Raw genomic sequence first — 19,237 nt, forward strand, 5'->3', positions numbered from 1 at the left:
TATTTTCAATGTGTGTGTCAATAGTTTAGTTTAGTGTGAAAAAAACCTAAATAACTCAGATCAAGATTCTGCAAAATTCATGTTAAAGTATCCTGAAACCATGTGAGTGAATTTCAGGTCATTTAGGAAACTGTTTTAGGACTTAGCAATATGGTAAATTGACCATTAAAATTTGTAGATTTTCAGTGTTAGCATCCTAACACGGTCACAGTGACAATGCTAACATGCTGACGTTAAATAGATTGTTTTTCATATGAATCATCTTAGTTTAGCATGTGAGCATGCTAAACAAGTGCAGCTGAGGCTGATGGAAATGTAATTTGCACATATTTGATTTTAAACCAAAGTATTGGACAAAGTGACATTCTGATCATGATGACAAAAAAGTTAAGGCATCACCAAATCCTCAAAGCAACATTTAACTGGGCACAAAATGTCATAACAATCCATTCAATGCTTTTTGAGATATTTCAGTCTGAACAAAAGTGGTGAAGCCACTGACACTGCTAGCATAGCTAAACATACTAACATTTTAGTAAAGCTGAAGTGTACAAACCTTTTTATGACAAAACACTGAAGTGAATCACAAATGCATCTCATCTGGTCCAATTCCAAATACAAAGATATCCTCTTAATACCTCACCGACTTTTTAAAACTTGAATCCATTAGTGTAAGGGTCCCTCCAGCTGCTCTTACCTGATCCACACATATCATCCGGGCAATGAAAATGTGGGTTTTCACCGCTGTTTCAAAGTAATGGATGCTTGTGTCTGCCTGAGTGCCTCTTTATAAAAGGAGAGTCTATTAGACAATAATTCAAAGTAGTCGCATGAGGAGAATACATGTACTGACAGGAATGATTTACAGCCAGCTGGGTTTTCAGGAACATTTGAGTTCAGATACTACAAACTGACAACTGCCTAAAGCACCATGAACCAAATATTTACAGATTGTCAGGCCCGGTCTTGTGGTTTGATGGTGATTTGATACTTTACTGCACCTGTGGTTCTCCGAAGGACAATCATCCCAGTAAATATGGACATTTGATTGCTGCCGTCACAGTCGTGGTAAATAACACTCTGTGGGTTATGATCAGCACTTTGATGTATATTTTGGTGCAACTTTCACACAGACCCTCACTCATTTGTCTCCATGACAACTTGGATTTTCAGGTATTTTCCATGGCAACCAAAGTATGTCAGAGGATCTGGTACTGATTATATATAATTTATAACTGTGGGAGTGTCACAAAGCTCAAAAACTAATATTGATATATGAGTAGCTGTCATGTGTGTGTGGTGTTTATTTCCTGTCACCACTTAGTGCAGCAAAGAGGACCAAAGCCTTAAAGTAATAAAGATGGCTCAGTGAGCTCCAGCATTAAAAAACCAGTGAGCAGCAGCTTTATGTAACCTCGCCCCAGTCAAGTCTGCCAAAAGACTGATCACCTTTTTCAACAATGTGTTGCAACACTATTCTAGTTGATATACAGCGTGGCCATAAAGTGTTGCCATAGGACAATGATGTGTTTTTCATTGTTTTTGTCCTGTACTCTAGCACAGTGGCTTTGAAAAGAAACAATGACTCTCTGCTTTAAGCCTGTTTGAGGGCTGAACAGTCTGGGCCTCAAATTTAGTCCCAGAATTTTCTGGGACAAAATATTTAAGTCTCTAAGTCTGTGCATATGCATATACAGTGAAATGTTGCTCATTTAAATGCAATGAAGCACTTACAGGAGACCAGACTGAAGGCAAATGGTCATTAAAAGAAGCAAGAAGTGAAGATAATGACAATATGGTGTTTGTTAATTGATATTTTGGACTCAGCTGCACCAGCTATTCATTTACCTGATCACTGAAAGAACCAGTGCACAAACTAGTTCTAATGTTGAGATTAGTTGTTGCTAAATATTTACACCCAGTAACTTACAGGCATTACTGTTAGCTTAATAATATAGAGGTATGTCCCTGTATGTTTTGATGGAGAAGTTGATGGTTGACACATCTGACCAAACACAATCTACCTCCAATTAGAAAACATTAGTCTAACAAGGCCAGGCTAAATAGGTAAGTTATGGTCAGTTGAGGTATTTTTGGGTATTTCTTGGGTTTTCTTGGGTATTTCCTGTTCATCCTAAACCACATGAGCAGTACACACCTGTTTCAATCTACAATAAGACATTACTGAAGTTTTAATGATGTAACCAGATTTGAAAATGGACAGAGCTAGGCTAGCTGTCTCTAGGTTAGGTTTCCCCTTGCTCCTGGTCTTCATGCTAAGCTAAGCTAATCAATACCCAGCTCTTGCTCCATGGTTAATACTCAGACATGAAAGTGTTATTGATTTTCTCCTCTAAGCTTCTGTTAGAAAGTGAATTTCTAAAAATGTTGAGTTGTTCCTTTAAAGTTGCAAGTCAGGATTGTGACTTCACAGTCGAGTGATAAGCACATCACCGCCCTAATACATCCTGATTGCACTGTATGTTTCAATTCTCAGATGTAATCAGATGAAAAACCTTTTAAAAGCATTTTATCACAGCCACTTCATTACTGAAAAATGTCAACAAGAAAAGTGGGTTTCTGAATCCAGTCCAAAGCAAACACAGGAAGGCTGATCATTACACACTGTCAACAAATTAATCTGCAGGATTACAAAAACCAAAACACTGCTCTAGTCATCCAACACATGACTAAACATGAGCTTCATCTGCAACACACAGCAGCAGGATTATCTGATGACGATGTTGGGTGCCTGCAGTGGTGTGGGCTGCAGCAGGGTGTGTGTTTTGGTGGATGCAGCAGTGAATTTGTTTGTGCCCCTCCTCCCTCTGTATCCTCCGGCAATTTCCTTCTCAATTATGCCTCCACCTAAACACTACTTCCAAGTGAACTATCATCGCCTCTATTTAAAGAAGGCTAGAATAGAAAAAAACATGCGCCTTCTCAGGGCTGAGCCGCTGAGGGTTAAAACACATTGCTAGTGGCTGCAGAATGGACACTGTGTGCTTCATTTAATCTGTCTCTATGGCAGCAGGTGTTTATAGTATGTTTGTTTAATGTGCGTTAATAAGTGGTGTCCTTACTCATAATGTACAGTGTGTCACTCTGATGTATGTATGTGTGTTTGTTTGTGTTTGTGCCTACACTGTGTATGCAGTATGATAGGATAATGTGTGCTGGCAACTGTACCCAGTGTGTCCCTCTTTTTATGGGCACGAGTGGCCAAGCAAATAACCGCTGTGTTAGTACACAGATGTTGGCCGGCACAAAATGAACAAACAAATTCAGATTCCTCTTTTTCGCTGCACATCCTGCAGCGGCCAACTGCTGGAGATAAAGCACAGGAATACAGAGGGATAATTACCAACAGGCAGCGAGGCGCGGCGCCTACAGCAGGCTGTCGGAAGAGACAACACTTCCAGGGTGGAGTGTGTGTGTGTGGAGAGATGAGGGCTTTTAATTGGCTTGATGAACCTTTTGTCATATAGGGTTCATTTGTACACACTCATCTAATTAGCCGCTGCCATGTAGGAGTTGTGGAAATCCTCCAGGGCTTTGGAGGGAAAGTAGGTGGAGAGGGCAGCATCGAAGCCAAACTGAGCGGCCAGCTGCCATCACCAGCTACAGCGCCAAACAAGACTGTTGGTGCTCAGTGATCCAGGAAGAGTCTCTAGAAGTAGCAGGTCATAGTCAGAATAACAAGGGTTTGTATGTTTGAGGGAGTTTGTACAGTATTCATTATTTAAAGGTCAGACTTTACAGGAATATGTTTTGTGTATTTTGGGAAACACACTTATGTTATTTGTTGCTGAGTGTTAGATGAGAAGACTGATATCACTCTCATTTCTTTCCACCAAGCAATGGTTAGCTTAGCATTACATAGACCGGAGACATGGGGGAATTAGAGATACTGGTTGAGCCTCATGATGACTCCCATGAACCCAAAGGATCCCTTGTTGGTGCATTATCTGGGAGGGTCACTATTAATTACAGCTGTTTATTAATTGATGATGTTTTAGTTTAGTTGTGCTGTGATCATCTTGCTGCTGATCATGCTGGCCATAGTAGAGGCTATCTGAGTGTTAATGTTTTGCTAAAGCAACACTCCAAGTGTAGCTGAATTAATCTACTGTTTGGATAGTGTAGACTATTGTAAACTATACTGAAGCATGATGGGGGTACAACAGCTCATCTATACGTTTGTGAATCCAGTTTCCTTGAAACCACATGAACTGACTTTACAGTACCTTTGGTCTCTTGTTTATGAATTGGCAACTATGGCAACTGAATGTCTTGTGGTGTCCTTACAGATGCAGGACTTGGACACCTGACTGAGGGGTTGTAGAATACAAGGCTTTTTTTTTTTTTTTTTTTTTTTAATGACAGCGCCGTATCATCCATTTTTAGGTTACAGAGGTAATCATGGCTAATCATGCTCAGTGCTAAGAATCAGTGTATTCTGTATCATAAATTGTGCTCACAATCAGAGGCAATCATGAGAGAGTATTCACAGTGCCGGCTTGTGTAATATCCCTCGTCTCTCCCTCTGGAACTCTGCCTGTAGGAAATGCGAACATGGCTTTTTAAAAAGGAAGAAGCTTTAACATTTTCAATCACTGGTATCAAAGGATAAAACAATCAGAGGTAATAAGAAAAAAACACAACACAGATGTGATTTCCTGCCATCATAATGATTTTTGCCTCATCTGTCCATTCTCCCTCTCTTGTCTCTTTCTCTTCTGCTTTCTGAAACACTCTTGTGAAAATGAATCTGTTCTATGAGCCATTTACATCAGGCTCTCTCAGTCCATTTTCCGCTCTTACACCGCTCCCCATCTCTCTCTCTCACCCTCTCGTACACACACTCAGCCTCTTTCCTGCGACAGAAAATTACAGCTCTCCCAGTATTTATCATCCCATCTACCATTTCTATAATCTCTCCTTCTGTGCGTCCCTGCCCTCAACACGCTGCCTGTTTGTTTCTCATACTCGTACTTGAAGAAGAAAAATTTGTTGCAGATTTGTTTCTTTCATTCACTAACCCCAGTCTCTCCAATTTCCTCCTCTCCTACAGTCTACAGTTTTTAGCCATGTTAGCTGTGTGACTCTTGGTTGGTTATATTGGTTTGTTAGTCCACCACTTTGTTTTTGACTTAAATATCTTAACAACCATTAAATGGACTGCCATGAAATTTCATTGGTCCCCAGATGATGAATCATACTGACTTTGGTGATTCCCAGACAAATAATATAACGCTACTAGTGGATGAAATTTATATATCTCAACCTCTGGATGGTGGATGGATAGACACTTAAAAAATATATATAGACATAGATTCATGGCTCCCAGACGATGTATCCTAATAACTTTGGTGATCCCCTGACTTTTCGTTTGGTGACACCATGAAACTAGTGTTTGTGGTTCAGAGTGAAATGTATCAATTATGTATTATTGGATGTTTTACCATGAATTTCAATTTGTGCACTTTTCAGGATGAATTCTGCTCAGTTTGTTGAGCCCTTAATTTTTCACCCTCCTCAGGTCAAATTTGGACTTTGTTCAAACCTTTGGTTAAAAACGTTGTGTTTATTTGTGTTAAAGAATCACTTCTGTCACTTTCAAGGTGTGACACAATGAATGCCTCCCAGGTGAGACTGATATGCTAATCAACATATTTAAATGATAATTGTGTCTTACTACTCTCTATGATGGTTGGCTTTTCACTACGCCTTCAAGTGTAGCTGTGATAAGCATCTATAAGCAGTTTTGTCTTCTGATGAAATCTAACAGCACGTTGTATGAACTATTTCTTTTTGAGCGCACCCTGACCTTAAGTCTTGTTTAAATGTCTACATGTTTTTCTGTTCACCTGTTTTAGCATTCTTTTTGATATTTTAACGTTCCACCAAGCCAGTCAGACAACCACAACTACTGTACTGCTCTCTCAGACTTTTCCAAATTAACCTGTGAACACAATAGTTTCTGCCCCCATGTCAGCCACGCTCCGTCTCTCATTACCCCCCACCTGGGAGAAGGAGATAGCTCCCACTATTATACATTATCTTTCCCCCCTTCTCCAGCTTTTCTCTCATTACTGTCCTTTCAGTTTACGGCTTAATACTCAGAGTCTTTACCAAGCACTGCCGTCCTCCTCTCGTCTTTCCTATTTCCAGAAAATTAAAATCCATTTTCCATCGGTCTGCTCTTGTCTCATTACAGCTTATTCTCCATCTCCTGTGGCTGCAGGATGAGAGGAGGAATAAACGAAGGCTTTTCATGAACACTAATTCCCTCCCCTGCGAGAGACCTCAGGAGGGGATCTCATTGCTCCTCATAGGGTCACTCAGGGCATAACACGTATATCACAAAGATGGACGATCTCTGATAAAAAAAAACATTAAAAAAAATGGAGTGACAGCAATGTATAGCTTATAATCTCCTTTACTCTGTTTTAACTCTGGTGAACCAATCAAGCAATGGCTGCTGTGATGATTAGTTAGTCCAGTTCCTCAATTAGTCATCAGTAATCTGCTAATTTAATTTATGAAGTAATTTTGATTAAATGCCTTCAAGCATACAATAAACCAACGGCAATAAACAAAGGCTTACAATGTTTAAATAATTAGCTCCTTTGGCAAGTTTTTAGTCTGGACTTTGCACTGCAAGATGTGAAATGCAAATCATGTTTTCCTCTCAAGGTAAAGTCTCGATGTTCATTTAGATAACTGATCTGATTAGACCCACCTAATGAATCTTAATACTGATGACTGCAGTGATGAGGAGATACAGTGTTATTGGTGTGATCGGGTAACAGTAATGATATTACCCATCCCAAGTGTCAGTACAGCGTCAATTTGCCACAGTAGATTAGATTAAGGTCCATTTAATGATTGGTTGATCAAAATAGGATTAAATGCTAAATAGTAAAAAGTGTATATATATGTCATGTTCACCAGTTTGTTGTGTTGTCTGGGAATTATTATACACTTTATAGCAGATACACAATGATCTCACAATGCAACATAAAAAGTAATGCGTCACTAATGTAGACCATTGTGCAGCAGAGAGACAAGGAGGAGGTCAATTTGGATGATTACAGGATATGACTAATGACCACATTAGTACTGAAAATAGCCGCCCACAGACACCATGGCATGACCAACGTGCTGCGTTTTGTTTACTCGGTTTGATGGTCCATGGTGATTTGATTGGTCTACAGGTTTGAATGGGTGCTGACAGTTGTTGCATGAGACTAAACTGGCTTTGGCTTAGCGTTGTGTCATAAATTAAATCAAAACCCCAAAGAAATGTTCACCAAAGTTAAAGTCAGACACTGACATTACTGAAATGAGAGACTGTTTGGGATGTGGAGGTGTCAGACACTCCTGCTCATATGACCAAAGACCTGGATCATGTTGAATTCATACAGAGAGATGAATAACTAGTTTCTTTTCACATCATATCCCATGGTGAAAACCAGAATGGCCTTTTTCTTTTGCTCTCTCTTGCTCTTCTTCACCAATAGATGTGTGAAGAAGTTTACAAATCTTCTCGACACTGATGGTGCTTTGGGGGTTTTCAGTAAATCTTCAGTGAAAAGGTCCTCCACCTCCTCTATGTTCACATGAAGGACTTCATTTGGCTCATTCTGAGCCTTCAGTTCCTCCTGTGTCTTCTCCTCAGTACGTCTGGGTTTCTCCATAAATGAATGTATCCTTAGGAGGATCGTATCTTTGAGCTGAATCTCCTCTCTGAGCCTCTGAACCTCTGCTTTAAGCTCTCTCAACTCATCTCTGGTCACTGTCTCCACCCGTTTCTCAGGCAGTGACAACTGACGCACCGCTTGCTGAGACAGGCGAAGAGCCTCTCAGTTCTCCAGTGTTTCCTGCAGCTCGCGTTGAATTCGCCGCCGCTTTTTCTCTACCTCCAGACGACTGACCTCCAGTGTGCTTTTCACTTCACTGTACTCCAAGACAGTCTGCCCTTTGTTCCTCCTCTTATCTCAAACCCAGGCCACTCAGAGTGCAGATAGCCACGTTGTCTCTGAATTGCTTTACTCAGACTTTAAACCAAAATTAAACATGCAGGTCTGAGTCATGGCCTGCATCATCTGCCAGTGTAAGTGACTAAAATAAAAACACATACACAATGTTAGTTTGTACTCACAAGTCTGCGAGAACAGAGCAGGAATGGTGGAGAAAGGCTGTAGATGGATTTCAGTCTTGATGCTGCAGCAGTAAACACAGTTCAGACTAAAGCTGTGTCACCAACGAGGTAGCACCTGCAGGCAGTTCAGTGTCTTACCAGAGAGGTTCACGTTTGCAACTTTTTTTATTTGATAGCGTCATTCTGATTCGTTCTGAGTATAGAACACTCATCTTCAGATTATTGTACAAATAGTAACATCAGAGTGTGAGTCCTGTCGAGACCCTCGCCTTGAATCTGTGAAATACAAGATCCTGACATATGGTTACTGAATAATAAATCTGATGTGTATTTTATTTTTAGCCTTGTTCAAAGACTATTTAGATCAGTTTTCATTTTGTTTTAGGATGATGTGAGACCACCAGTGCCCTTGCATCAGTCAGTTACAAAGTTACCTCCTTGTTGACTAAGTGAAGGCTTTCCATTGAGATTCTCAGGACGGCAAAAGCCGGGGATGTGATTGACAGCAAATGATAATCTCAAGGCTAAGAGGCCCTGGTCTCTTTGTGTAGCTTCACATTGAGACATGCCTGCACATTCCTGCACTGACAGAGGAACAGAGCTGCTGCTGTAAGATAAGGTACCTCTGGGATGCCATCATTTTCCTGTCTGTTCGTGGTCAGAGCCTCTGAAGCCGGTACAGAGGAAGACTAATGGTGGATAATGGATTACAGCAACAGCCTTAGCTGAGGACAGAAAAGTGGCTCATGTAGATTCTGATTTACATAAAAAATAAAATGACTGAAAAAAAGACAGTTGCATTATAGAAAACTCAAACTGTATTGCTTGTTATTTGTCTTATTAGAAATTAATTAATTAAGTTAATTACAAATTATAGAGTAATCAAGACCATAAGACATTATAAATTGGAATAGACATTTTACACATTTTACAAATCATCTTACAGCCGTTTAATTGGACTTGACCCATTATTTAGTTATACACTGTTTCCTCTCAACTGATGTTTTCCCAGACGACAATGTAAACTCTTCTCAAGTAAGCAGCCACATTACACTGCTGTCTTCCTCCTGTTAAGCCCTAGAACCATGAATGGTATTACAAGACAGGACGGGCTGGGGTTAGCATATTAGGATGTGAACGTCAGCAGAAGAAAAGTAGACATTCGTTGACGTTCATAGACGTTGTAGACATTCATCGTTTGAAGACGAATCTTAATTACTTTGGTGATGCCCTGAGTTTTCCTTGAGGTTTCTAGTAAAATGTTTCAACAACTATTGGACAGATGACCATGAAGTTTCACCCAAGCATTCATGTTCCTCTGAGTGTGGAGCGTAATCACTTTAGTGATCCATTGACTTTTCATCTAATGCCACCAGCAAAATTTGCCAGTAATTTGGAGAATGACTCATGACCTGACTCTGACTTTTGGACTGGGAATGACACATCCTAAGTGTGCGTGAGGGGAGTTTTAAAAGTCACAGGGGTAATTATGCTCTTGGTGAAGCCCATGATTGAGTAAAAGTAATCAGGTAACATTACTCACTCTGACCCATTTAAAACCATCAACACATTAACGTGCAGGAACATGCCCTGAACCAAAATCATATTTGATGAAAACAGGAACGCACATGGACAAAAGCTCTGCTAAAAACTAAGAAGTCGTCTTCGCTCTCCTCAGCGTGTTCCCCCCCGAGGTTGATTTTCAGGGAGTCTCAGTGACTGAACATTTTTTATCGTCCTCATTCATTTATCTGCCTCTGCAGCATCTCTGTCAGCAACCAGGCACACATGACTTACAGTGTGTATGTGTGTGTGTGTGTGTGTGTGTGTGTGTGTGTGTGTGTGTGTGTGTATTTTTGTTACCTCTTTGGGACCCTTCTGGCATAAACACTGACCTTGCTGGGACCAGTAGTTGTCATGGGGACCAAAGCCCGGTCCTACTGAGACAAAACATCATGTCTGAGGTGCTGGTTAACATTAAGGTTTGGCAAGAATTGCAAAGTAATGTCCTAACAAGGATAGCTGAGCAAACTTGTGTTTGTGTGTGAGTGTGTGTCTCCATAAAGGGATGAGCTTGGAAAATATGGCCCCTGCGCTATCAGCACACACACATATCCACCCATAAATCAAAACAAACACAAACATAAACAATAAGAGTGAGATAAAGAAAAAGAGATGAGAAGATAAAAGAAAAGTAAACACACACACACAGGTTTGAGTTTACTGCAAAAACATGGGCCTGTGACTAAAAATAATGTGTTTTAAACTTAAAACATTTGTTAAAAACTAACACTACATTTTTAATAAGGCACCCAAGTTGCAATTAATGACTTTATTAATGTTAATAAAACACTTGATGCTTTATAGATCAGTTAGAAACCAACAACAAGAACAAATTTAGAGTTGTAAGGTTGTGATCAATCCCTTTAGCTGGTGTTTAACCTCAGTATGACACATGCTTTGTCTTTTTAGCTTTTTATTTCATCAGGAATACCTTACAGCCTGGTCCACTGACCTTTAATCATCACCCACATCCCCTCATATACAAATATCAGAGAAGGATTTCATAACCATCAATACAACATATAGATCCTTTAATAAATGATGTTTTTATCATAAATCATGTCTTGTTAATCACAATGTGGAGATACTGACTAATTTAACAGCTGTTTCCCTCTGTCCTCTGAGTGCAGGTGTCACCTTGTTAATCACAGCTGATTAGAGTCAGCTGGTGTCTCAGGTGTGACATCAGTCCTGATTGGACAAGGGGGGCAGCGAGAAGCAGCACAGCTCTGAGTCCTGTGGAGGACTGGCAGCGTGATGTGTTCAGGGTTAACTACGGAGAGAACTGCAGAATGATGAGTGCTCTATGCAGCCGCGTGCTCCTCATGGACACAGCGACAGTGGAGGAGAATAACAATGAATTTGACAGACAGACAATGTGCTGAGGATGGAAAACTGTGGAGGTCAAGAGGGAAGGTGCATTTATCATGGTATAGAGGTTCTGCATTTGTTTGATTATAAGCATGTGAAGGACTCTAAACCATACTGAATACTGTCTCAATCCCAGCTTAAGACTGTAGAGTTTTACACAAAAATCCCTAATAACAAATTATGGATGTGGAGTAAAAGTGTTTACCAGGGAGAGGAGCTGTATAGAAAGCTGTTGGGTTGAGTAATGGAAAGTGTGGAGCTTTTGGAGCTTGAACTATATCAGGGAGCTGGATTAATTGAAATTCAGCCAGTTGCTGATTTTTTTTCCTGTCTGCCATTTGGCAAGATAATGCACAGTTTTTAGAGCTGCTGTGTCTGGAAATGACACTGATGAGAACAATGAGAGTGAACCGACCACAGTAAGGTTGTGGACTGTAAAACCAAAACAATGACGCCTCGTAAAGAGCCTTATTGAGCTGAGGGGACCTGCAGAGTTGGGTGATAAGTCTCTGTGACTTTGCCCTGTGGGTCACATCTTTCATCTCATGCACATTATCCATTGTTAATATAAAAACAGCGATAAACTGCAACTATAATCTGCTTTTTGCACGTTCCCCTATTTATGAAGTGCAGCACTAAATTGTTGGTGAACCCCCTCATGTTCTTCACAATAAAACCTAAAAGTACACAACCACACATGACCCCAGTACAACCCATCTATCTTATCTGTTTTTGTCATTCATGTGAAATGTAACTGTTTAGCTAAACACACTAACAAAAATAAAATGAACATGTATGCATCACAGATTAATTGGGTCACAGTATAATACATGTTAGTCAGCTACAATCAGCTGTATATGAACTCTGACTGCATGATGATATTTGAAGCTGTGCAAGAATTCATGTTTATCTCTTCATTTCTGGAAACATCCACTTTACCTTCAGCACAGCACAGTGTTTCTAACCTTTGTTAGGATAACGTTTCCAACGTTTTTGATGCCGAATCTCTAAAAACTGTCAACTCTTCAAACTCGAGATGCACTCTGAATCTATTCTTGTTCGCCTCATCTCACTCGTCTGCAGAGTTTTCACTCGACTCGAATGCAGAAGGTCCTTATACTGCTGTGCATACACTCTCAGCAGTAATGCTGTTTTGACACATTCTCTTTTGGCGGCATCCCTGCCATCCTCGCCACACACTGATATACACTGTATAAGCCTCAGAGAAATATCCTGTAATGTGGTGCACCAGGCAAACAGAGAGCACCCATAAATAAACCAACTCCCTCTCTGCCATTTCCCTCTCGATCTGCTGCAGAGCCAGGCTCCTCAGTTTGCCCCCGGGGGCAGATGAAAGAGAAATACTGATGAAGGGGAAGCAGCTGATAGACACCAGAGACAGCGAGGTGAAGGTGGAAATTGGGAATGAACTTAAGAAGAGTAAAAGGTCAGACGAGACGAAAGAACTGAAACTCAGTACGGCATTAATCAAATACAGCAGGAGGTTGTTGTCAACCTGTAATCTGTTTGGCTTACACTCCTCTGAGCCTGGAAATATCTGGAGAAAACAACACATAACATGAAGGCTTAGGCACTCATTACCTGAGCGACAGAAAAGTCTTTGGACTAAAATGAAAGATGAAAGGAAACATCTCAAACACCCAAATCCTACATCCAGTGAGTTTCATATTCTTATTTTTGTGTTTTGAGGCTCAACGCTCCTGAGAATCACTTCAAAATGTGTCTGGGAGTCATTGTGGTGCATATAAAATCAGAACAGGGGATTGTTGTGGTTTGCAGTGAGCAAATAAAACCCAGATTTTCAACCAAAATTCACAACACAAGCTAATTTAAATTTGACCTTTTGAAATTAAAACACCACAAAACAGGGCATCGTCCACATTATTTTGCAAGAGAAGCATTTTGAGTTTCAGGGATCGATTAATGTGATGTTTCCCAAAGCCCAAGGTAATTTTTTGTTTGAGTAACAGTGAAAAACCCAAATATATTCAGTTTACTATCAGAAAAGATGAAAGAAGCAACCAAATATTCACATCTGAGAAGCAGGAACCACTGAAATTTTGGGCCTTTAACTGACGGATTAAATACATGATTTATGGATGAAGTTTACAGAAGTACAGCTGAATTTTCTGCTGACTTAATTAACTGATAAATTGTTTCTGTTCTTATTTCAGCTACATAACATGCAAAACCTGCAGCACATGATCTGAACATACAGAGCAATGAGATGCAGAACACTATATACCATATGCATAAGTAAGACAACACTGCGCTGCATTATTAAGCACTTACTGAGACATGCAGTGCAGATACAAACAGTATACAATCATAAAAAGCACATACCAGCTTTTTCTGTATCATATGACCTTCATTAGTCGAAGGAGGAACATCTTTAATGTTTGTTACTTTTCTCAAGTGATAGTATCTACAGAGGAGCTGAGATTCTGCTTCATGTCTGAAAATCCACCACTGAACAGCTCTTTAAACACATGAAATACAAACTTATCAGAGTTTTGAAAAGAATTTAACAGACTGAAAACAACTTTAATACATGCAAAGACTGGATAAGAAAATGACAAAGAGATTTTTTTTCTCTCTTATCCTCCAAACATCTGTAAGAATGTAACTGGAAAGAGACGTACAGTAGTTGAAAAGTGACAGATTTAAGAGCTGGAGGCAGAGATTATAACTTAGACTCTGTCTAATCCCTTTAAACCAACAGAAGACGTCCTCGTTCTTCTTCGTATTTCTGCCTCAGGCAGGAATATGAAGCAGAAATACTGCTGCCATCCTTTTTCAGTCCTCTACCTGTCTCTTTATTGCTTCAGTCAGCACCAAAGAGCTGACTGCTTCTGAGTGTGTGTGTGTGTGTGTGTGTGTGTTTACAAGGGTATGACAAGTAGATGTATGAGGATTGCTCTGACAGTGCAGGACAGAGAAAGACATGGGTTGAGCTACTCGTGTGAACACTAACTCACACGTAAAACACTCTCCACACAAAAAAACCCTCAATAAACAGAGTAGGAAATGATAAGGAATTAGATGAATACACAGCTTCTAACACAGCATTACAAAGAGACTAAAATACATTGTAGATAACGAAGCGATGAACAAACACAGGACCATAATGGCGACAAGACATTAGCAAGTAATGTTATATACACAGAACTAAAGATCTACACATATCCTTAACAGAGAGGACAGAGATGAAGCTTTGACAGAGGAGTGATGAGGCCTCCATGTTAAACTGGATCAACAAGGAGAAGGAAGAACAGAGACAACAGCTACTAACACTGACTCCCTCACATCCGTTCCAGATCATGGTCTCATATCAATTCACACCTCGATTCATGTGACTCTGATGCAACTTTTACACAACACCAACCACTTACATGTGACTCTCACAGTGTGAATGAACAGCAGAGGTTTAAACACCTGTAAGTCTCCAATCAATCTGCTGCTTAAACCTTGCAATAAAAACAGTCTCTGACTTTCCATCATCTCTACAGTATGTTTCTAACTTGTTTATACATAAACAAACAGAAATCTAAAAATGACAATTCACAGGGAAGATTTATGGAGAAGAGCAGAAGTACTGAGGCAGGTGGATGATGTTCATCAGGAGTGAGTTGCAGCTTTCTTTTTTATATTTCTGTTTATGTTTGTATTAAATCAGCAAGAAACAACTATAGAAGAAGAAACGGGCCCTCGCACCCTGCGCCCATCAGGGGGCCTGCAGCTGCAGGGTTTAATGTAACTTTCTACAGACTGTATAATAATAACAATAATCTCTACAAAAACAAAAGGTTCCTTGCACCTTTGCTGCCAGGGACCTTCAGTGCTCGAGCCCTAATTACAAACACTAATTTTAAACATTTTTGACTGCCCTGTCGTCTTTGATGAAAATAATCTGTGTTTGTTTTTCACTGATCGCTGTTGATGAACTAAAGGCACTTCTTTTGTGTGGTTCCTTAAGCAAAATAAAAGTCATCAAAACAAACAAATAGAAAAACAGATCAATGTAATGACGCCAGTGGAAGCATTTCAGTCTTTTCCATTTCAGTAATTTTCTCTTTCAGTTGTTGTTGTTAAGGTCATTGCCGATATAAATACAAAAAAACCTGCTTTACAAGCACAAACATAAAATGACACAAGGAACAGCGTGAGCAGCATGAAAATGATCCTATCCACCACTGAGCACTTCAGCAAACCCCCAGGCTGTAAGGACAGTAAATGAGAAGAATGCATGGAGGGCCCTGGAGGCTCACTATAAACTCCAAACTGAGCAGATGTTTGAGAGTAAAATACAAAATTGGGATCAGCTGTGTGATACAGAAAAGAGCAGAGAGCCTGATGACGTTTATGACTCATCCTCTCTGACCTGTGGATACAAACACAGAGCACCTACACTAACAACAACCTGTCGCTGCTGCCAGTTTTACACACTGACACACACCACAACATTGACAGCTGAAGGAAAATGTTGCAGTGTGTCAGATACCAACAGGAAATTTAAAGGGCTCTTGTCTTAAAACATGCTGTTTCATTGTGACATGAAACCTGCATCAACTGACTTTGTGGCAACTTGGGGCTGAAGGCTGCAAACACAACACTGACACTGAGAGTCACTGGCAAAAAGTTTCCTGTTTGCACATCCAGCAGCAACACTGTCACGTGTCTGTCCAACTGGTGAGTGTACAATCAGTCATAATATTAAAACCACCTGCCTAATATTGTGTAGGTCTCCCTCGTGCTGCTAAAACAGCTCTGACCTGTCGGGGCATGGACACAGGACCTCTGAGAGTGACCTGTGGTGTCTGGCACCGGGACATTTCTACGATCACACATCAGTGTTGAGAAAACGATCTTCGAGCAAACTGATCTGCCAAATCGATTGAAAACACAGTAGTATGCATGCCAGGCCAGCAGATGGCGATGTAACTTGATGAACATAATAGCAGTGCACCAGGTGAGGCATTGCATCACAGTTTTCACAAGAACTGTGTAGTGCCAGTTTACATGGCGACAGTAAGGGTGGTGTTTCACTTGAACCCAAACCACTGTGAGAACAAAAGGCGAAAGGTTTACAGGGTTTACTGGCTCTAATATTCACTGTCTCTTTACCTCTGTGTTTGGTCTGTGGTGTCATTCCTGCTGCTCCATAAAATCCATTAAACCGGATGGATTTTACATCACTGACAGCACACAGAGTTTTACTGTTGGAAATCTCCTGTACCTACTTCCTCTCAGTGGGTTGAAGATATAATTTTTTATTAAACTGTAGAAATATGTGTCAAGATGGAAAGCTTTCATATGTTTCTTTAACAACTTACAAATGCTACTTTTCAGTTAAAATGTGCTCATACCTCCACCAGCCCTTGCCTTTCTTCTCTACTTTAAAGCACAGTCTGACTTATGTGGTGACTTTTGATGTTGTGGTTATTCGTTTTATCTCTGGAGGTTTTTTTTTTTTTTTTCAGTGTGTCTCAGGTAGTTCTGGGATGTACCACAAAGTCATTTTGGGATGTCACTGATGTTATCTTTTTTTTTTTTTTCACCCGCCTTGTCCTTTTTCATTTTTCATGCTTCTCCCATTTGCCTATGTTTAGATCAGGATGTGGGCGTTTAAAGGGAAGGTGTGTCAATTATATGTTTTGTCTGAAATATGTCTGGGAGGAAAGATCACCTCAGAGATGGAAAAGAGAGAGCAAAAGAAAGATTTTTTTTTTCTTTGAAGTATTGTTCTTTATGTAATCAACTCTCTCTCAGAAAATATATATAAAAATGAAATGAAATCCACCTTTAAAGATAATCCACAGATGTAACTAAACAATGGCTGTGGAAAATACTAGTTTCTGATTGACAGGCAGGTAAAGGGATAATTCAGGCTTTTTGATATGGGATGGATCTGACCAGGTAACTGGCAGTGAGATTTCCCAACACACTGCCACACAGAAACAGCAGCAAATGAAGCCGTAAGCAAAACCATTTTAAAACACAACACAGTGCTCGAACTGTCTAAAGATATAGAGTGCTTTAGTGGTATAGGCAGACGTTTTTGGAGAGAGCTAGGCTAGCTGTTGTCTCCATCATTCCAGTCTTTATGCTAAGCTAAGCTAATGACGTCTATTTTTCAGAACACCTGCAACAAACATCTGAAGTTTCTTTGCTCAGACCTGTCATTTGAACCAGTCTCTCTTTAAAGGAACTGTTAAACATCTTAGAAATTACACACTTTCTTGAACGAAAAGTGGTTAGCTTAGCTTAACGTATAGACTGAAAGCAGGAGGAAACCGCTTGCAGCACCAGCACCACCTCACTATTTAGCTTACACATATGCAGATGTAAATGGGCTAATGTAGAGATACAGTATGAGAGCACACTCTCATTAGTCTTCTCATCTCACTCTCAGAAACAAAATAAATGACAAAGTGATGATGAGATAAATCCTAAAGCTGATGCAGGGACATTTTATAATTTCATAGCTGAAAGGCTGTGGATTAAAAAATTCACAACTCAGAAGAAAATTATACGTCTAAGAAATGTCAATGAGCCCTGTGACTAATTCAGCATCAGTGATCCACAGTGTCCGCTGACATTATCAGAGCAGAGTTAATGCTCTGATTTCCAGGTTGGGGTGATACTGTAAAATAGCTGGAGCGGTACACAGTGAATTTAGTTTAAGGGTTGATCCTTCCCCACAGTACAAAAAAGACACCATCTACAAACTGACTTTATTTCAGTGGGAGGGTATTTTGACATTTGTCCTGTCTCACTGTTGTTTAGTCTTTTAGTTGTAGTGATGTCAAATGACAAATCTTAAGATATTCCTGGATCTGCACAAAAAAAAGAAAATCACTTGTTGCATCACTAGTTGCTTACAGTAAATATCTTGTTAAGTAACACACAAAGACAAGACAGGATAAAATGTGTCTAGCTGAGCTAAAACACACACCTGACGCTCACAATGATTAGCTGTCCAACATACAGACGCCAGGTCGATTGATCTTTAATTGATCTGAAACACTCATTGGTACCAGGTTGCAGGAGGTCACATGTGCTGCTATGTCATATTTCTTGCTTGTCGATTCCTGCTCAATGTCCCAAACAAAGGCAAATCAGCGGGTGCATTTGTTCGCCTGGAGCTTCAGCACAGATGGTGAAATATAGTGTGTGACCATTAGATCGACCTCACTGCTGTTTTTATGGTTGTATCGGTGGTTATTCTCTACAGCCTGCCAGGAATCAATGAGGAAATGTGCAGGATGTGTGCTGAGCCCAAATATGTTGTAACTGTTTGATATAAGCTGCAGATTTGTATAACGCTCACTGCAATGAAAACATCTGTGACGTTCAGCCACACCTGCAGATAACTGATCATTTTCCCCTCTGTGGGTCAGTCTGCTGGAGATTTTAATTAAATAGCAATGACACTAAAACCCAGCACAGAGTCAGTCCATCATTTAGACCACTTTATGAAACTGAAAGCACATTAATCTCTCTCGTTTCTGAGGCCACCCAGCTTCAATCATCAGGACAACCAATAAAAATCTCAGAGTTTGAGCAGAATAAAAGCCTCATGATGCCTGGAAGGAAAATGTAGCATCATTTTGTGGTTTGACAAAACCACAGTGTCTCGTTTATATGTTTTTAAATGAATGATATGTAGTGTTTTAGCCAATTTTCAGCCATTTATAGTTTCAGCTCAACATTTTCTAAAGTATTCTGTGCTGTTTTACCAAAGATCTTAATGAGTTTTTCCACCATCCAGAAAGACATTAGCTCACATTCATTTCCTAATAAAATCAATTTAGCAGAGACTTGAAAACTTGATTTAGGCAGTTCATCCACCACAGTAAACATCACCATCTGTTTTGTGTTACTGCCAAAGTTGCATTTCACTGCATCATTATACAGCTGTAAGAGCAGGCAAGCAGCAACATCACAGGTGTGACAAAAATAAAAAGTGTTCACAGTGATGCTGATGAAGCTTATGAAGACTTCCGATCTCTGTTAATATAATTTATATGTGGTTACATTTTAGTGTAATGTATGTTGCTGTATATATATATATATAATATATATATATATATATATATATATATATATATACCT

General features: G+C 39.9%; 1 long non-coding RNA gene across 1 annotated transcript in view; it reads right to left on the minus strand.

Annotated features, from left to right (window-relative positions):
• LOC108886494 (uncharacterized) overlaps positions 1 to 19,237 on the minus strand; it is a 34,417-nt gene that overhangs the window by 1,631 nt on the left and 13,549 nt on the right. Inside the window, exon 2 of the long non-coding RNA XR_001961457.2 lies at positions 10,031 to 10,104. This is a non-coding gene — a long non-coding RNA (uncharacterized LOC108886494). The remainder of the gene's footprint in view (positions 1 to 10,030; positions 10,105 to 19,237) is intronic.

Source organism: Lates calcarifer, linkage group LG12, assembly GCF_001640805.2.
Source record: "Lates calcarifer isolate ASB-BC8 linkage group LG12, TLL_Latcal_v3, whole genome shotgun sequence".
Lineage (NCBI taxonomy): Eukaryota > Metazoa > Chordata > Actinopteri > Centropomidae > Lates > Lates calcarifer.